Source organism: Pristiophorus japonicus, chromosome 23 (genome assembly GCF_044704955.1).
Source record: "Pristiophorus japonicus isolate sPriJap1 chromosome 23, sPriJap1.hap1, whole genome shotgun sequence".
Lineage (NCBI taxonomy): Eukaryota > Metazoa > Chordata > Chondrichthyes > Pristiophoridae > Pristiophorus > Pristiophorus japonicus.
In genome coordinates, this window is record NC_091999.1 from 24,951,491 (window position 1) to 24,969,097 (window position 17,607).

The window sequence follows — 17,607 nt, forward strand, 5'->3', positions numbered from 1 at the left end:
AGAGATCTGTGTGTGTGATCTATAAAGAGAAAGAGGGAAAGAGTGAGAAAAAGACAATCATAAAGAAAGTGACAAGGAGAGAGACAGATGGAGAGAGAGCGACCGATAGACAGAGTGACAAAGAAATAAAAAGAAAATGTTGGAAATTCTTAGCAGGTTAGAGACAGGAACTACCAGCGACAGGCAAAGAGAGACAGGCAGGCAGAGGCATAGATAGACAGAGATGATGGGAAAGAGTGAGACAGTCAGACAGAGACTGAGAGAATCCCATTGGAACACAACTGGACACCGTGAGAAAGAGACAGGCACATTGAGAGACAGAGACAAACAGCAAAACATGGAGATACAGACAGCGAGGTAGAGACAGAGAGAGACAGAAAGTTTGAGACTGAGAGTTAGGGTCAGACTGAGTGAGGCAAAGACTCAAACACATACATATACAGAGATGTGTTTGTGTGATTTATAAAGAGAGGGAGGGAAAGAGTGAGAGAAAGACAGGGACAAGGAGAGAGACAAAGAGGGAGACAGATAGAGAGCAAGATAAATAGAGAGAGAGAGACATCGAGACAAAAACAGAAAATGATGGAAATACTCATCAGGTTAGAGACAGGGACGAGCAGAGACAGGCAAAGACATAGATGATGGGAAAGAACGAGACAGTCAGACAGAGAGTATGACAGAATCCCATTGGAACAGAACTGGATCCTGTGTGAAGGAGACAGATTGAGAGACAGAGACAAACAGAGAAACAGGGACAGACAGAGTGAATCAGAGAGAGGCAGACTGAGAGAGACAAAGACTCAAACACACAAATACATATACAGCTCTCTAAATACAGAGCGAGAGGCAGAGACTGAGCGATACAGATACATTTCACAATTTCATTTCATTATCTGCTCAGATTGTCACCGAGCTGCAGAAAAATGCAAATGCAACAGATGAAAATCAGTTATCACTGAGCAGAATGGGAGATATCACTGTTTAATTAAGCAATTACCAGGAGTGGGGTTCAAACCCACGCAGGTATAACCCCATCGGATCTTAAGCACAACGCCTTAACCACTCGGCCAACCTGGTGCCGTCAGCGATTGGATTCTGTCCATGTGAGAATCTGGGCTTCAACTCCACCTCCACAGACACACACAAACACATCGGGTTTCAGGGAGCATTTCCGAACATTTTTCGGAATATTGACACGGGGGCAACTCTCCTATTCTTTTTCGAGTAATGCACTGTGACCTCTCACAACCACCTGAGTGCGCAGACGGAGCTTCAATTTACCATTTCATCCGAAAGTCAACAGTTTCAACAATGCAAAATTCCCCAAATGCTGCAGTTGAGTGTTAGCCAAGATTATATGCTCAAGTCTCAGGAGTGCGACTTGAACACACAAACTCATGATTGAGTCAAGAATGCTGCCACTGAACCAAAGCTGAGACAAAAGTTCACAGCCATATTACTTTCCCAAGTCTTTTTTTTAAGTTCCAGAACATACCAAATTCATGGTGATGATTTCCACAGACAGTTGCACATACACATAGACATTTTTACAGATAGACAGACACAGAGACACACACACAAAAATTTACAAGCACCAACGGACATGCACAGATGCCTTAGACATCTCGAGGGATAGACAGGCTGAATCACTGTCGCAACTTTGGCTGATTTTTGCGATTTTCTATCCGTATTTATCGTGAATATTGCAGATTAATGAAAGAAAGAAAATAGCGGCAGCATTGAAAGGTGTGGGACGTTGTTCCGTCTATCTCAGAATCAGTTTTGCAGTGACCTGTTTAAATTGTCAAACAGAATGAAATATGTTGAGAAACGGAGTCGGCAGGATTCAAATCTATGCGGGGAAACCCGAATGGATTTTTAGTCTATGGCCTTAACCAATGGGCCACGACTACTGGCTCGCTGCCTTTTTTAATGTTGCTCAGTTAAAACTCAACCATCCATCTCTGTGCAGCAGACGGCCACAGAATAGTGAAAAAGTCACCGTTTGCTAAAAATCTGGAAGAGGCTGTATTTTTGCTGCTCTATATTGCTTTGGAACTTTTTAATATGAATCTATACCAAGAAACAGAAGCAAAATTCTGCCTTTTGTAAAATGCAGCCTCCCCGTTGGGGAATTGAACCGTGGTCTCCCGTGTGACAGGCGGGGATATTCACCACTTTCCCACGAGGATTTGATGCGCATGGGTTTTGTCAAAGCAATATTCGAGCTGTGAATAGAACTGGACACCATGAGAAGGCTATGGGACCTTTCACATCCACCCGAGTGTGCAGATGAAGCTTCAATTTAACATTTCATCCGAATGTCAACAGCTTCAACAATGCAAAATTCCCCAAGCACTGCATTTGAGTGTCAGCCAAGATGACGTGCTCAAGTCTCAGGAGTGCGACTGACACACACTACCTCCTGATTCAGTCGAGAATGGAGCCACTGAAAAAAAGCCGATACCAAAGATCACAACCGTATTATTTTCCCGAAGCTTTTTAAAATTTCCAGGACGCACCAAATTCATGCTGATGATTTCCATAGACAGTTGCACATACACAGAGACATGCATACAGACAGACATACACAGACACACACACACACAATAACCAAAAATATACACGCATCAACATAGAAACATAGAAACAAATAAAGTAGTTGCAGGAGTAGGCGATTCGGCCCTTCGAGCCTGCACCATCATTCAATAAGATCATGGCTGATCATTCAACCTCAGTACCCCTTTCCTGCTTTCTCTCCATACCCCTTGATCCCTTTAGCCGTAAGGGCCATATCTAACTCCGTTTTGAATATATCTAACGATCTGGCCTCAACAACGTTCTGCGGTAGAGAATGCCAGTGTGAAGAAGTTTCTCCTCATTTCGGTCCTAAATACCTTACCACTTAATCTTACACTGTCACCCTTGGTTCTCGAATTCCACAGAAATGGGAACATTCTACCCGCCTCTAACCTGTCCAATCTCGTCAGAATGTTATATATTTCTATGGGAGCGCCTCTCATTCTTCTAAACTCCAGTGGATACCAGCCCAGTTGATCCAGTCTCTCCTCATATGTCAGTCCTGCCATCCCGGGAATCAAGCTGGTGAATCTTCGCTGTACTCCCTCAATAGCAAGGACGTCCTTCCTCAGATTGTGAGAACAAAACTAAACACAATATTGCAGGTGTGACCCCACCAAGGCTCTGTACAACTGCAGTCAGACCTCCCTGCTCCTGTACTCAAATCACCCAGCTATGAAGGCGAACATGCCATTTGCCTGCTTCACCGCCTGCTGCACCTGCGTGCCAACTTTCAATGACTGATGTACCATGACACCCAGATCAAGATATACACAGAGTGCCTTATACAAATAGATGGATAGACAGGCAGGTTCACTGTCGCTACTTTGGCTGGCTTTTGTTCCATCTATCTCAGAATCAGTTTTGCATGAACCTGGTTAAATTATCAAACAGAATGAAATATGCTGAGAAACGCAGTCGGCCGGAATCAAATCTGCACGGGGAAACCCCAATGGATTTTCAGTCCATCGTCTTAACCACTCGGCCACAACTACTGGTCCGCTGCCTCTTTAAATGTTACTCAGATAAAACTCAGTCATCCATTTCTGTGCAGCAGACGGCCACAGAATCCTGAAACAGTCTCCGTTTGCTAAAAATCTGGAAGTAGCAATCTGATCTTGCTGTATTTTTAATGTTCTATCTGCTCTGGAACTTTTTAACATGAGTCGATACCAAGAAACAAAAGTAAAACTTTGTATATTTGAAACAACTGCCTCCTCGTCGGCGAATTGAACCCCAGTCTCCCGCATGACAGGCAGGGATACTCACCACTATACTAACGAGGAGCTGACAGATAGTGGCTCTGTCAGACCTGGAATCGAGATGTGAACAGAACTGGACACCATGAGAAGCCGACCAACGTATTGAGAGACAGAGACAAACCGACAAACAGGGAGAGACAGACAACGAGATAGAGACAACGTGAGACAGAAAGTCTGAGTCTGAGGCAGACTGAGTGAGAAAAAGACTCAAATACAAACATATACAGAGATGTGTGTGTGTGATTTATAAAGAAAGAGAGGGAAAGAGTGAGAGAAAGACAATGATAAAGACAGTGACAAGGAGAGAGACAGATCGCGAGAGAGAGATAGAGACAAAAAATGAAAATGATGGAAATACTTATCAGGTTAGAGATAGGGACGAACAGAGGCAGGCAAAGACATGGTCAGACAGAAATGATGGGAAAGAGAGAGCCAGTCAGACAAAGAGTCTGAGAGAATCCCATTGGGACATACGTGGACACCGTGAGAAAGAGACAGATTGAGAGACAGAGACAAATCGAGAAACAGGGACAGACAGATTGAGACAAAGACTCAAACATACAAACGCATACACAGCTCTCGAAAGAGAGAGAGAGGCAGAGACCGAGCGACACAGATACATTTCACAATTTCATTTCATTATCGGCTCAGAGTGTCACATGGGTACAGAAAATTGCAGATTCAACAGATGAAAATCCGGTATCACTGATCGGAATGGGAGGAAATCCGTGTTAAATTAAAGAGATACCAGGAGTAGGGTACAAACCCACGCGGGAAAAGTCCATTGAATTTTAAAGCCACCGCCTTAACCACGCGGCCATCCTGGACCTGTCACAATCTGGATTCTGTCTCTGCGAGAATCTGGATTCAACCCCACTCCCACAGACACACACATACACATCGTTTTTCAGTGAGCATTTACGAACATTTTTAGTAATATTGACACGGGGGCAACTCTCCTATTCTTTTTCGAGTAATGCTCTGGGATGTTTCACATCCATACGAGGGTGCAGACGGAGCTTCAATTTAACATTTCATCCGAACGTCAACAGCTTCAACAATGCAAAATTCCCCAAGTGCTGCACTAGAGTGTTAGCCAAGATTATATGCTTAAGTCTCAGGAGTGGGAATTGAACACACAAACTCCTGATTCAGTCGAGACTGCTGCCACTGCATCAAAGCCGATACCAAAGTTCACAACAGTATTATTTTTCCCAATTCTTTTTTATAAGTTCCAGGACATACCAAATTCATGGTGGTGATTTCCACAGACAGTTACACGCACCAACGGAGATGCACCGATGCCTTAGACATATAGAAGGATAGGCAGTCTGAATCACTGTAGAAACTTTGACAGCTTTTTGCGTTTTTCTATCCGTATGTATCTTTAATATTGCAGATTAATAAAAATCAGAAAGAGATGTCAGTGTTGAAAGGTGTGGGATGTTATTCCACCTATCTCAGGATCAGTTTTGTAGAGACATGGTTAAATTGTGAAATGCAATGAAAAATGCTGGGTATCGAAGTCTGCAGGATTCGAACCTGCATGGGGAAAACTCAATGGATTTCGAGTTCATCGCCTTAACCACTCGGTCACGACTAATGCATTTCTGCCTCCTTGAACGTTACGCAGAAACAACTCAGTCATCCATCTCTGTGCAGCAGACGGCCAAAGAATCATGAAAAAGTCTCCGTTTGTTCAAAATCAGGAAGAGGCAATCTCCTCTACCTGTATTTTTACAGTTCTATATTGCTCTGGAACTTTTTAATATGAATCTCTTCCAAGAAACAGAAGTAAAATTCAACATTTTGAAACAACTGCCTCCCCATCGGGGAATTGATCCATGGACTCCTCGTGACAGGCGGGGATGCTCACCACGATACAAACGAGAAACTGACGAGCATCAGTTCTGTCAGAGCAGGAATCGAGTTGTGAATAGAACTGGACACCATGAAAAGTCGACAGACACATTGAGAGACAGAGGCAAACCGACAAACAGGGAGAGACAGACAGCGAGATAGAGACAACGAGAGACATAAAGTGTGAGACTGAGAAGGAGAGGCAGACTGAGTGAGAAAAAGACTCAAACACATACATATACAGAGGTCTGTGTGTGTGATCTATTAAGAGAGAGAGTGATAGAATGAGAGAACGACAATGATAAATACAGTGACAAGGAGAGATACAGATAGAGAGAGAGAGATAGAGACAAAAGCAGAAAATGATGGAAACTCTTATCAGGTTAGAGACAGGGACGAACAGAGACAGATAAAGAGATACAGACAGGCAGAGACATAGACAGACAGAGATGATGGGAAAGAGTGAGACAGTCAGAAAGAGAGACTGAGAGAATCCGATTGGAACAGAACTGGACACCGTGAGAAAGACAGAGACACATTGAGAAACAGAGACAAACAGGGAAACAGGGAGTGACAGAAAGTGAGATAGAGACAGAGAGAGACAGAAAGTTTGAGACTGAGACGGAGGGTCAGACTGAGTGAGACAAAGACTTGAAAACATACATACACAGAGATATGTTTGCGTGCTCCAAAAAGAGAGGGAGGCAAATAGTGATGGAATGAAAAGAAAAAGCCAGGGACAAAGAGAGAGACAAAGAGGGAGACAGATAGAGAAAAAGACAGATAGAGAGAGAGACAAAGAGGCAAAAACAGAAAATGATGGAAATACTCATCAGGTTAGAGGCAGGGAGTAATAGAGACAGGCAAAGACATGGACAGACAGAGATGATGGAAAGGGAGAGACAGTCAGACAGATAGTCTGAGAGAATCCATTTGGAACAGAACTTGACACCGTGAGAAAGAGACAGATTGAGAGACAGAGACAAACAAAGTAAAAGGGACAGACAGAGTGAATCAGAGAGAGGCAGACTGAGAGAGACAAAGATTCAAATACACAAACACATACACAGCTCTCTAAAGGGAGAGAGAGGCAGAGACTTAGCGACACAGATACATTGCACAATTTCATTTCATTATCTGCTCAGAGTGTCACCGAGTTACAGAAAAATGCAAATGCAACAGATGAAATTCGGGTTTCACTGAGCAGGATGGGAAAAAATTCTTTGTTTAATTAAGCAATCACCAGGACTGGGATACGAACCCACGAGCGTAAAAACCCATTGGATCACCAGCCCAACGCCTTAACCACTCGGCCATCCTGGTCCTGTCAGCAATTGGATTCTGTCTCTGTGAGAATCTGGGCTTCATCTCCACCCCCACAGCCACACACATGCACATCGGGTTTCAGGGAGCATTTCCGATCATTTTTAGCAATATTGACACGGGGGCAACTCTGCTCTTCTTTTTGAAGTGATGCTCTGGGACCTCTCACATCCACCCGAGTGCGCAGACGGAGCTTCAATTTAACATTTCATCCGAATGTCAACAGCTTCAACAATGCAAAATTCCCCAAGTCCTGCAGTTGAGTGTTAGCAAAGATTATATGCTCAAGTCTCAGGAGTGCGACTTGAACACACAAACTCCTGATTCAGTCGAGAATGCTGCCACTGAACCAAAGCTGAGACAAAAGTTCACAGCCGTATTACTTTCCCCAAGTCTTTTTTTTTAAGTTCCAGGACATACCAAGTTCACGGTGATGATTTCCACAGACAGTTGCACATACACAGAGACATATATACAGATAGACAGACACAGAGACACAGTCGATTCAATCTCTCCTCATATGTCAGTCCTGCCATCCCGGGAATCAGTCAGGTAAACCTTTGCTGCACTCCCTCAATAGCAAGAAAGACCTTCCTCAGATTACGAGAACAAAACTGAACACAATATTCCAGGTGAGGTCTCACAAAGGTCCTGTACAACTGCAGTAAGACCTCCCTGCGCCGATACTCAAATCCCCTAGCTATGAAGGCCAACATACCATTTGCCTTCTTCATGCCTGCTGGAACTGCATGCCAGCTTTCAATTATTGATGTACCATGACACCCAGGTCTCGTTGCAGCTCTCGTTTTCCAAATCTGCTGCCATACAGATAATATTCTGCCTTCGTGTTTTTGCCACTAAAGTGGATAACCTCATATTTATCCACATTATACTGCATCTGCCATGCATTTGCCCTGTCACCTAACCGGTCCAAGTCACCCTGCAGCCTCTTAGCGTCCTCCTCACAGCTCACACCGCCACCCTGTTAGTATCATCTGCAAACTTGAAGATATTACACTCAATTCCTTCATCTAAATCATTAATGTATATTGTAAATAGCTGGGATCCTAGCACTGAGCGCTGTGGCACCCCACTAGTCACTGCCTGCTTTTCTGAAAAGGACCGTTTATCCCGACTCTCTGCTTTCTGTCTGCCAACCAGTTCTCTATCCACGTCAGTACATTACCCCCAAGACCATGTGCTTTAACTTTGAACACCAATACGTGTGTGGGACCTTGTTGAAAGCCTTTTGAAAGTCCAAATACACCACATCCACTGGTTGCCCTTGTCCATTATACTAGCTACATCCTCAAATAATTCCAGAAGTTTTGTCAAGCTTGATTTCTCATTCATATATTCATGCAGCTTGGACCGATCCTGTCACTGCTTTCCAAATGCGCTGCTATTTCATCTTTAATAAATTGATTCGTACATTTTCCCCACTACTGATGTCAGGCTAACCGGTCTGTAATTATCCGCTTTCTATCTCCCTCCTTTTTTAAAATGTGGTGTTACATTATTTACCCTTCAGTTCATATGAACTGATCTAGAGTCGATAGATTATTCGAAAATGATCATCCGCTATTTCTAGGGCCACTTCCTTAAGTACTTTCCAATGCAGACTATCAGGCCCCGGGGATTTATCGGCCTTCAATCCCATCAATTTCCCGAACACAATTACCTGACTGATAAGGATTTCCTTCAGTTCCTCCTTCTCGCTAGATCCTTGGTGCCCTAGTATTTCTGGAAGGTTATGCGTTTCTTCCTTCATGAAGACAGAATCAAAGTGATTGTTCAACAGGTCTACAATTGCCTTCTTCCCCATTATAAATTCACCTGAATCTGATTGCAAGGGACCTACGTTTGTCTTCTCTAATCTTTTTGTCTTCACATATCTATCGAACTTTATTATGCTCCCAGCAAGATTCCTCTCATAATCTATGTTCCCCCTCCTAATTAAACCCTTTGTCCTCCTCTGCCGAATTCTAAATTCCTCCCAGTCCTCAGGTTGAAGCTTTTTCTGGCCAATTTATATGCTTCTTCCCTGGATTTAACACTATCCTTAATTTCCTTTGTTAGCCACGGTTGAGCCACATTCCCCGTTTTATTTTTACTCCAGACAGGGAAATACAATTGTTGAAGTTCATCCATTTGATCTTTAAATGTTTGCCATGGCCTATCCACCTTCAACCCTTTAAGTATCATTCGCCAGTCTATTCTAGCAAATTCACGCCTCATACCATCGAAGTTATCTTTCCTTAAATTCAGGACCCTAGTCTCTGAATTAACTGTGTCACTCGCCACCTTAATAAAGAATTCTACCTTATTATGGTCACTCTTTCCCAAGGGGCCTCGCACAACAAGATTGCTAATTGGTCCTTTCTCATTACACATCACCCAGTCTAGGATGGCCAGCCCTCTAGATGATCCCTCGATATACTGAGTGAGAAAACCATCCCTAATACGCTCGAGGAAATACTACTCCACCATATTGCTACCTGTTTGGTTAGCCCAATCTACATGTAAAGTAAAGTCGCCCTTGATAACAGCTGTATCTTTATGGCACACATCCCTAATTTCTTGTTTGATGCTGTCCCCAACCTCACTACTACTGTCTGCTGATCTGTACACAACTCCACTTGCGTTTTCTTCCCTTTGGTATACCGCAGCTCCACCCATTCATATTCCACATCATCCAAGCTAATGTCGTTCCTTACTATTGCCTTAATTTCCTCACTATTGCCTTAATTTCCTCTTTAACCAGCAACGCTACCCTACCACCTTTTCATTTCTGTCTATGCTTCCTGAATGTTGAATTCCCAGCCTTGGTCACCCTGGAGCCATGTCTCCGTGATGTCAATTATTTCATATTCAGTAATTGCTGCTTGTGCAGTTAATTCGTTCAGCTTATTACGAATACTCCTCGCAATGAGGCACAGAACCTCCAGGCTTGTTATTTTAACACACGTTGACCCTTTAGAATTTTGCTGTAAAGTGGCCCTATTTGATTTTTGCCGTGGGTTTCTCTGCCCTCCACCTTTACTTTTATTCTTTCACTTCTGCGCCCATTCTACTTCCCTCTGTCTACCGTCGCCCTGCCATATTACTTTAAACCCTCCCCAGAACGCTAGCATGCACCCCCCCTTGAACATTGGTTCTGGTCCTGCCCAGGTGCAGACCATCCGGTTTTGTTCTGGTCCCACCTCCCGCAGAACCGGTTCCAAAGTCCCAGAACATGAATCCCTCCCATCTGCACCACACTTCAAGCCACGTATTCATCTGAGCTATCCTGCGATTCCTGCTCCGACTAGCAGGTGGCGCTGGTAGCAATTATGAGTTTGCGACTTTTGAAATCCTACTTTTTAATTTAACTCCTGGCTCCCTGAATTCAGCTTGTTGGTCCTCAGACACATTGAGTCAGAGACTCAAACACGTAAAGATATACAGAGCTCTCTAAAGACATAGAGTGAGAGGCACTTCACAATCCCATTTCTTGGTCAGTTGAGAATGTGACAGAGTTACAGTTTCAACAGAAGGCATGAGGGTATCACTGAGCAGGATGGGAGAAAATCGGTGTTAAATTCAAGAGTAACCAGGAGTGGGGTTCGAACCCACGTAACTATAACCCCATTGGATCTTAAATGCAACGACTTATACACTCGGCCATTCTGGACTTGTGAACCTTCACATTCTGTCTCTGTGAGAATCTGGGCTTGAGCTCCACCCTCACAGACACACGCATACACACAGGTTTTCAGTGAGCATTTCAGAATATTTATATAAAAGTGACATGGGGGCAACTCAGTACTCTTTATCGAATAATGCTGTCGGAACATTCACATTCACCTGAGAGAGCAGATGGAGCTTCAATTTAACATTTCATCCGAAAGTCAACATCTTCAACAATGCAAAATTCCCCAAGTACTGCACTTGAGTGTCAACCAAGATTATATGCTCAAGTCTCAGGAGTGGGATGTCATAGCAGTGCATCTGGAAAATGGTGACATGATAGGTCCAAGTCAGCATGGATTTGTGAAAGGGAAATCATGCTTGACAAATCTTCTGGAATTTTTTGAGGATGTTTCCAGTAAAGTGGACAAAGGAGAACCAGTTGATGTGGTATATTTGGACTTTCAGAAGGCTTTCGACAAGGTCCCACACAAGAGATTTATGTGCAAAGTTAAAGCACATGGGATTGGGGGTAGTGTGCTGACGTGGATTGAGAACTGGTTGTCAGACAGGAAGCAAAGAGTAGGAGTAAACGGGTACTTTTCAGAATGGCAGGAAGTGACTAGTGGAGTGCCGCAAGGTTCTGTGTAGACGAGGGGATTAAATGCAGTATCTCCAAATTTGCGGATGATACTAAGTTGGGTGGCAGTGTGAGCTGCGAGGAGGATGCTATTAAGCTGCAGAGTGACTTGGATAGGTTAGGTGAGTGGGCAAATGCATGGCAGATGAAGTATAATGTGGATAAATGTGAGGTTATCCACTTTGGTGGTAAAAACAGAGAGACAGACTATTATCTGAATGGTGACAGATTAGGAAAAGGGAAGGTGCAACGAGACCTGGGTGTCATGGTACATCAGTCATTGAAGGTTGGCATGCAGGTACAGCAGGCGGTTAAGAAAGCAAATGGCATGTTGGCCTTCATAGCGAGGGGATTTGAATACAGGGGCAGGGAGGTGTTGCTACAGTTGTACAGGGCCTTGGTGAGGCCACACCTGGAGTATTGTGTACAGTTTTGGTCTCCTAACTTGAGGAAGGACATTCTTGCTATTGAGGGAGTGCAGCGAAGGTTCACCAGACTGATTCCCGGGATGGCGGGACTGACCTATCAAGAAAGATTGGATCAACTGGGCTTGTATTCACTGGAGTTCAGAAGAATGAGAGGGGACCTCATAGAAACGTTTAAAATTCTGACGGGTTTAGACAGGTTAGATGCCGAAAGAATGTTCCCAATGTTGGGGAAGTCCAGAACCAGGGGTCACAGTCTGACGATAAGGGGTAAGCCATTTAGGACCGAGATGAGGAGAAACTTCTTCACCCAGAGAGTGGTGAACCTGTGGAATTCTCTACCACAGAAAGTAGTTGAGGCCAATTCACTAAATATATTCAAAAGGGAGTTAGATGAAGTCCTTACTACTCGGGGGATCAAGGGTTATGGCGAGAAAGCAGGAAGGGGGTACTGAAGTTTCATGTTCAGCCATGAACTCATTGAATGGCGGTGCAGGCTAGAAGGGCTGAATGGCCTGCTCCTGAACCAATTTTCTATGTTTCTATGTTTCTATGTTTCTATGAAGTCGAAAATGCTGTCGCTGAAGCAAAGCCGATATCGAATGTCACAACCGTATTATTTTCCCCAAATCTTTTTTAAAAGTTCCAGGACATACCAAATTCATGGTGATGATATCCGCAGACAGTTGCGCATACACAGAGACATATACACAGATAGACAGACACAGAGACACACACGCATACATAACCAAAAATATAGATGCACCAATGGACATACACAGAGTGCCTTAGACATATAGAGGGATAGACAGGCTGAATCACTGTCGGTAATTTAGCTGATTTTTGCGTTTTTCAATCCGTATGTATCGTAAATATTGCAGATTAATGAAAATGAGAATAACATGTCAGTGTTGAAAGGTGTGGGACGTTATTCCATCCAACTCAGGATCCGTTTTGCAGGGACCTGGTTAAAGTTTGAAATTGAATGAAAAATGCTGAAATCCGTAGTCGGCAGGATTCGAACCTGCGCGGGTAAACTCCAAGGGATATCTAGTCCATCGCCTTAACCACTCGGCCACGATTACTGCGTCTGCGTGTTTTTAAATGTTACTAAGATATAACTCAATCATCCATCTCTCTGCATCAGAACACCACAGAGTCCTGAAAAAGTCTCCGTTTCCTAAAAATCTGGAAGAGCCAATATCGTCTTGCTGTATTTTTACTCTTCTATGTTGCTCTGGAACTTTTAATATGAATCTATACCGAATAACAGAAGTACAATTCTACATTTCGAAAATGCTTCCTCCCGCATGACAGGTGGGGATACTCACGACTATACTAACGAGGTACTGACGGGTGTAGATTTTGAGACAGCAGGAATCGAGCTGTGAAAAGAACTAGACACCATGAGAAAGAGACAGACACATTGAGAGACAGATACAAAAACAGGAACAGGGAGAGACAGACAGCGAGCTAGAGAAATAGAGAGAGAGCAAGTGTGAGACTGAGAGGGATAGGCAGACTGAGTGAAACAAAGAATCAAACACACGCATACACAGATATGTGTGTGTGTGTGCTCAATAAAGAGAGGGAGGCAAAGAGTACAGGAAAGCCAGAGACAAAGACAAAGACATGGAAAAAGGGAGCGTCAAAGAGAGAGAGAGAGAGATATAGTGAGAGGTGAGAGCGAGAGACAGATATAAAAACAGAAAATGATGGAAATACTCAACAGGTTAGAGACAGGGTCGAACAGAGACAGGCAAAGAGAGACAGACAGGCAGAGACATCGACAGACAGTGATGATGGGAAAGAGAGAGACAGTCAGACGGAGAGACTGTGAGAATCCCTTTGGAACAGAACTGGACACTGTGAGAAAGACACGGGCAGATTGAGAGATCGAGACAAACAGAAAAACAGGGAAAGACAGAGTGAGTCAGAGAGAGGCAGCGTGAGGGAGACAAAGACTCAAACACGCAAACACATGCACAGATCTCTAAAGAGACAGAGGTAGAGAGTGAGGCAGAGACTGAGAGACACAGATACATTTCACGATTCCATTTCTTTATCGGTTCAGAATGTCATAGAGTTACAGTAAAATGCAGATTCAACAGATTCTTACTGCAGTTGTACAGGGCCTTGGTGAGGCCTCACATGGAATATTGTGTTCAGTTTTGGTCTCATAATCTGAGGAAGGACGTTCTTGCTATTGAGGGAGTGCAGCGAATGTTCACCAGACTGATTCCCGGGATGGCTGGACTATCATATGAGGAGAGACTGGATCAACTGAATTTTTATATATTGGAGTTGAGAAGGATGAGAGGGGATTTCATAGAAACATAAGGATTCTGGCGGGACGGGACAGGTTAGATGCGGGTAGCTTGTTCCCGATTTTGGGGAAGTCCAGAACCAGGGGACACAGCCTTAGGACAGCCATGTCTCCGTGGTGCCAATTATATCATATTCATTAATTGGTGCCTGTGCAGTTAATTCGTCCACCTTATTACGAATATTCCTCACATGGAGGCACAGAGCCTTCAGGCTTGTCTTTTTAACACACTTTGTCCCTTTAGACTTTTGCTGTAATGTGGCCCTTTTTGAAAGGAATGACAAGGGTGTATGCGGTTACAGGAGGGTGTGAGGGGAAACAAACATAATACGAGGGGAAGAGTGCATCCGCGATGGACCAGTATGAGATCAAAAAGAATGGAAATATAAGGGGAATATCTTTATCCATGTGCCGGAGAGAAGGGAGTCTAACTATATGCCCTCACCCAGTGGGAGACGGGAGCAAGGATAGCTGCGGGTTTGACAATACTACGGAAGGATGTGTCATGGGAATAAACCCTGCCCGAACCGAACCCACACATTACACCTATCATGGGCGAGGAGAATATTGTGTGGTAACTAGCCTGGTTACTTACGTTACTCCAAGACTGTCGGTGGCAGTGGGAAGAGCAAACATGACATGCCAGGAAGACAATGACATGAAATATAAGTGATGAGATTAAGCAAGGCATGGATGTTTACATGGACGAGCAAGCACAATCAATTCACCTGTTACTTGAAGATTTAACTGAGCTCAAGAAATAACATTAAAATATATTAAGAGCTGAAGGAGAAAGCTGAAGAACTGGACAGTGAAATAAAGGATAACCTGAAAAACCCGCCTTGGTACTTGTGATTATACATCCCTGGATAAGGATCCTTTCCCATACCCTAGTGGCAGTAAAGATAGTAATAGCCTTGAGTTGGTTGGTGATGTTATGTAACAAGTGCAAAGACAGGCGAGGCTTACCCGAGTAAAGTTACAAGATAGGGATTCGAATTATATCCCATGTGTTAGTCCTAGTGCAGCTGATAGTGGTGTTGATGCTCCTGGGAGACTGCACATGCAGATACAAGAGATGCAGGAAGAAGAGGTTGGCCAAGGCCCGTAACCAAGAACGCAGAAAGCCTTTGCTAGATCCAAAGAGGGTTAATCAAACAAAAAAAAACGGCATGAACACCTGATCTGAGTCGTGAGTGTCCCAATCCTATCGCCTGATCAACGAAACCGAGGCGGGAGACATAGGAATCAGGTTAGGATAAGGCAGGGAAAGGAAGATTGTTGTTCATGGTGGGATATTTTTAAGGTCTGGTCACCTGAAGCCTACGCAGTCCTCAAATTGATGTGGCATTTAATTGAGACAATAATGGTAGTGGAAGGGACATGTATCGTGATCCAACTATATCTGATGTGTCAGATCAGAGAGATATACAACCACGTGGTTCTAGCCGAACATCAAACAGCCTTGTTAATTATGTAATGTAGGCATGATAGGGAGGTGAATGATTTTGTAACGCGTTAGGGAAACAACCAAGACCCCCGAGCTTATGCACTGTATGTACAAAAAGAAATATAAATGGCGTGCCAATATCCCAGGGGAATGGTCAGGGGTAGTGTGTAAAGACTCCGCAAAAGATGGAACTACGAGCGATCCCAGGAATATGGACTTGATATCACCATTTCCAGCAGATGGCTCAGAACATATATGTGGTCAGCTGATTATTTAGAAATAATCAGGGATCAACAGGAGGGACTGAAAGGGCAGATTACAAATTGAAATTACAATTAATAATAACAATTGCGATGTTTTAAAATGGAGTTAAGAGGTTTTTAAAATGGATCCCACAGCCTGTTTTCAGACTGTGGGAACCATGTGTGGGTTGCCTTCCACAGAGGAGCAGATGTTCCAATTAATAGACCAAAGGCCTTGGGAGCTGGGCACAGACACAGATAACATAGAATTTGAATTGTATAGCAAGATAAGAGTTAATTAAAAAGAATCATAACAACATGTATTTGGAATTGCCAATTAAGGCATATAGAAGCCAGATTGGAGGAAGCGCTGTACCAATCATGTATTAATCAATCAGCATGTATTAATTCGAACTTGCGTATTTACTTAATGCTATAATCTGAAACTGTATAAAGTAATATGTCTCTGGCTCTATCTTCGAGCATTCCTTCAAGGATAGCTCCCCTGCCGGCTTGTATTAATAAAACCTGCATTTACTTTAAGGCTAACAGAATCCTAGTGTTGGGTTGAAGTTAACCCTAACAACGTTAGAGAGATCGGGAGAGGTGGAGGGGCTCGAAGAGGTTAGAGAGAGAGGGACGGGTGTAGGGCTGGAGGAGGTTACAGAGATAGGGACGGGTGTAGGGTCTGGAGGAGGTTACAGAGATAGGTAGGGGTGTAGGGACTGGAGGAGGTTACAGAAATAGGGAGGGAGTAGGGGCTGGAGGAGGTTACAGAGATAGGGAGGGGTGTCGGGACTGGAGAAGGTTACAGAGAGAGGGAAAGTTGTAGGGGCTGGAGGAGGTTACAGAGATAGGGAGGGGTGTCGGGACTGGAGAAGGTTACAGAGAGAGGGAAAGTTGTAGGGGCTGGAGGAGGTTACAGAGATAGGGAGGGGCGGGGCCATCGAGGGGTTTGAACAGGAAGCTGAGAATTTTAAAATCAGCGCCTCACTGGGGCTGAGGAGGGGGGAGAAGTGCAAGAACACAACCCCCTCACTACCTACACTGCACTAACCCCCATCATCTGTTACATCACCTGGAGTTCCAGCGACACTCCTCCCCCTCTCTCTTTGTGTTTATCTACTCACTGCCTCACTCAAAACTTATCTCCCATTGACAGTCCATGTGAGTGCCCTCGTTGTCCCAGAATTGCGCCCCGTGGACATCGACTGACCTTTCCCGTGCCTCCGCCACCCTCCTCCTGTTCCGTGACGGCCGTCAAATTCAAGTTGTGTTCCAGTCAGCAAGCAAAAGATCGGGGCGGGGGGGAGGGGAGGGTTCATATAAATTAAAACACGTGGTGGGCCGGAGGAAGAGGCTTGCGGGACCGTGTTCGGCCCGCGGGCCGTATGTTTGACACCCCTGATCTATACTGTCAAACCCTGTAAGAATGTTTATGTTTTAAAATGAGATCACCTCTCATTCTTCTAACCTGTACAGAATATAGGCCTAGTCAACTCAATCTCTCCTCACAGGACAATCCCTCCATCCCAGGTATCAGTCTGGCGAACCTTCGTTGCCATCCTCAATGGTAAGTACATCCTTCCTTAGGTAAGCAATCATAACTGTACACAATACTCCAGGTGTCGTCTCAACAGGGTCCTATATAATTGCAGTAAGATGTCTCGGAGCAAGTTATTATTTAAATGGAGAAAGATTGCAATATGCCGCAAAACAGCAGGCCCTGGGGTTACTTGTGCATGAAACACTAAAGGAAAGTATGCAGATACAGCAAGTGATCAGGAAGGCCAATTGTTTTTTGACCTTTTTTGCAAAGGGGATGGAGTA

General features: G+C 44.1%; 1 protein-coding gene and 1 non-coding gene across 2 annotated transcripts in view; both read right to left on the reverse strand.

Annotated features, from left to right (window-relative positions):
- LOC139235446 (probable G-protein coupled receptor 139) overlaps positions 1–17,607 on the reverse strand; it is a 71,319-nt gene that overhangs the window by 24,307 nt on the left and 29,405 nt on the right. The window lies entirely within an intron of this gene.
- On the reverse strand, positions 6,943–7,025 carry trnat-ggu (transfer RNA threonine (anticodon GGU)). Its single transcript has one exon. It is a non-coding gene; the product is annotated as a tRNA-Thr (tRNA).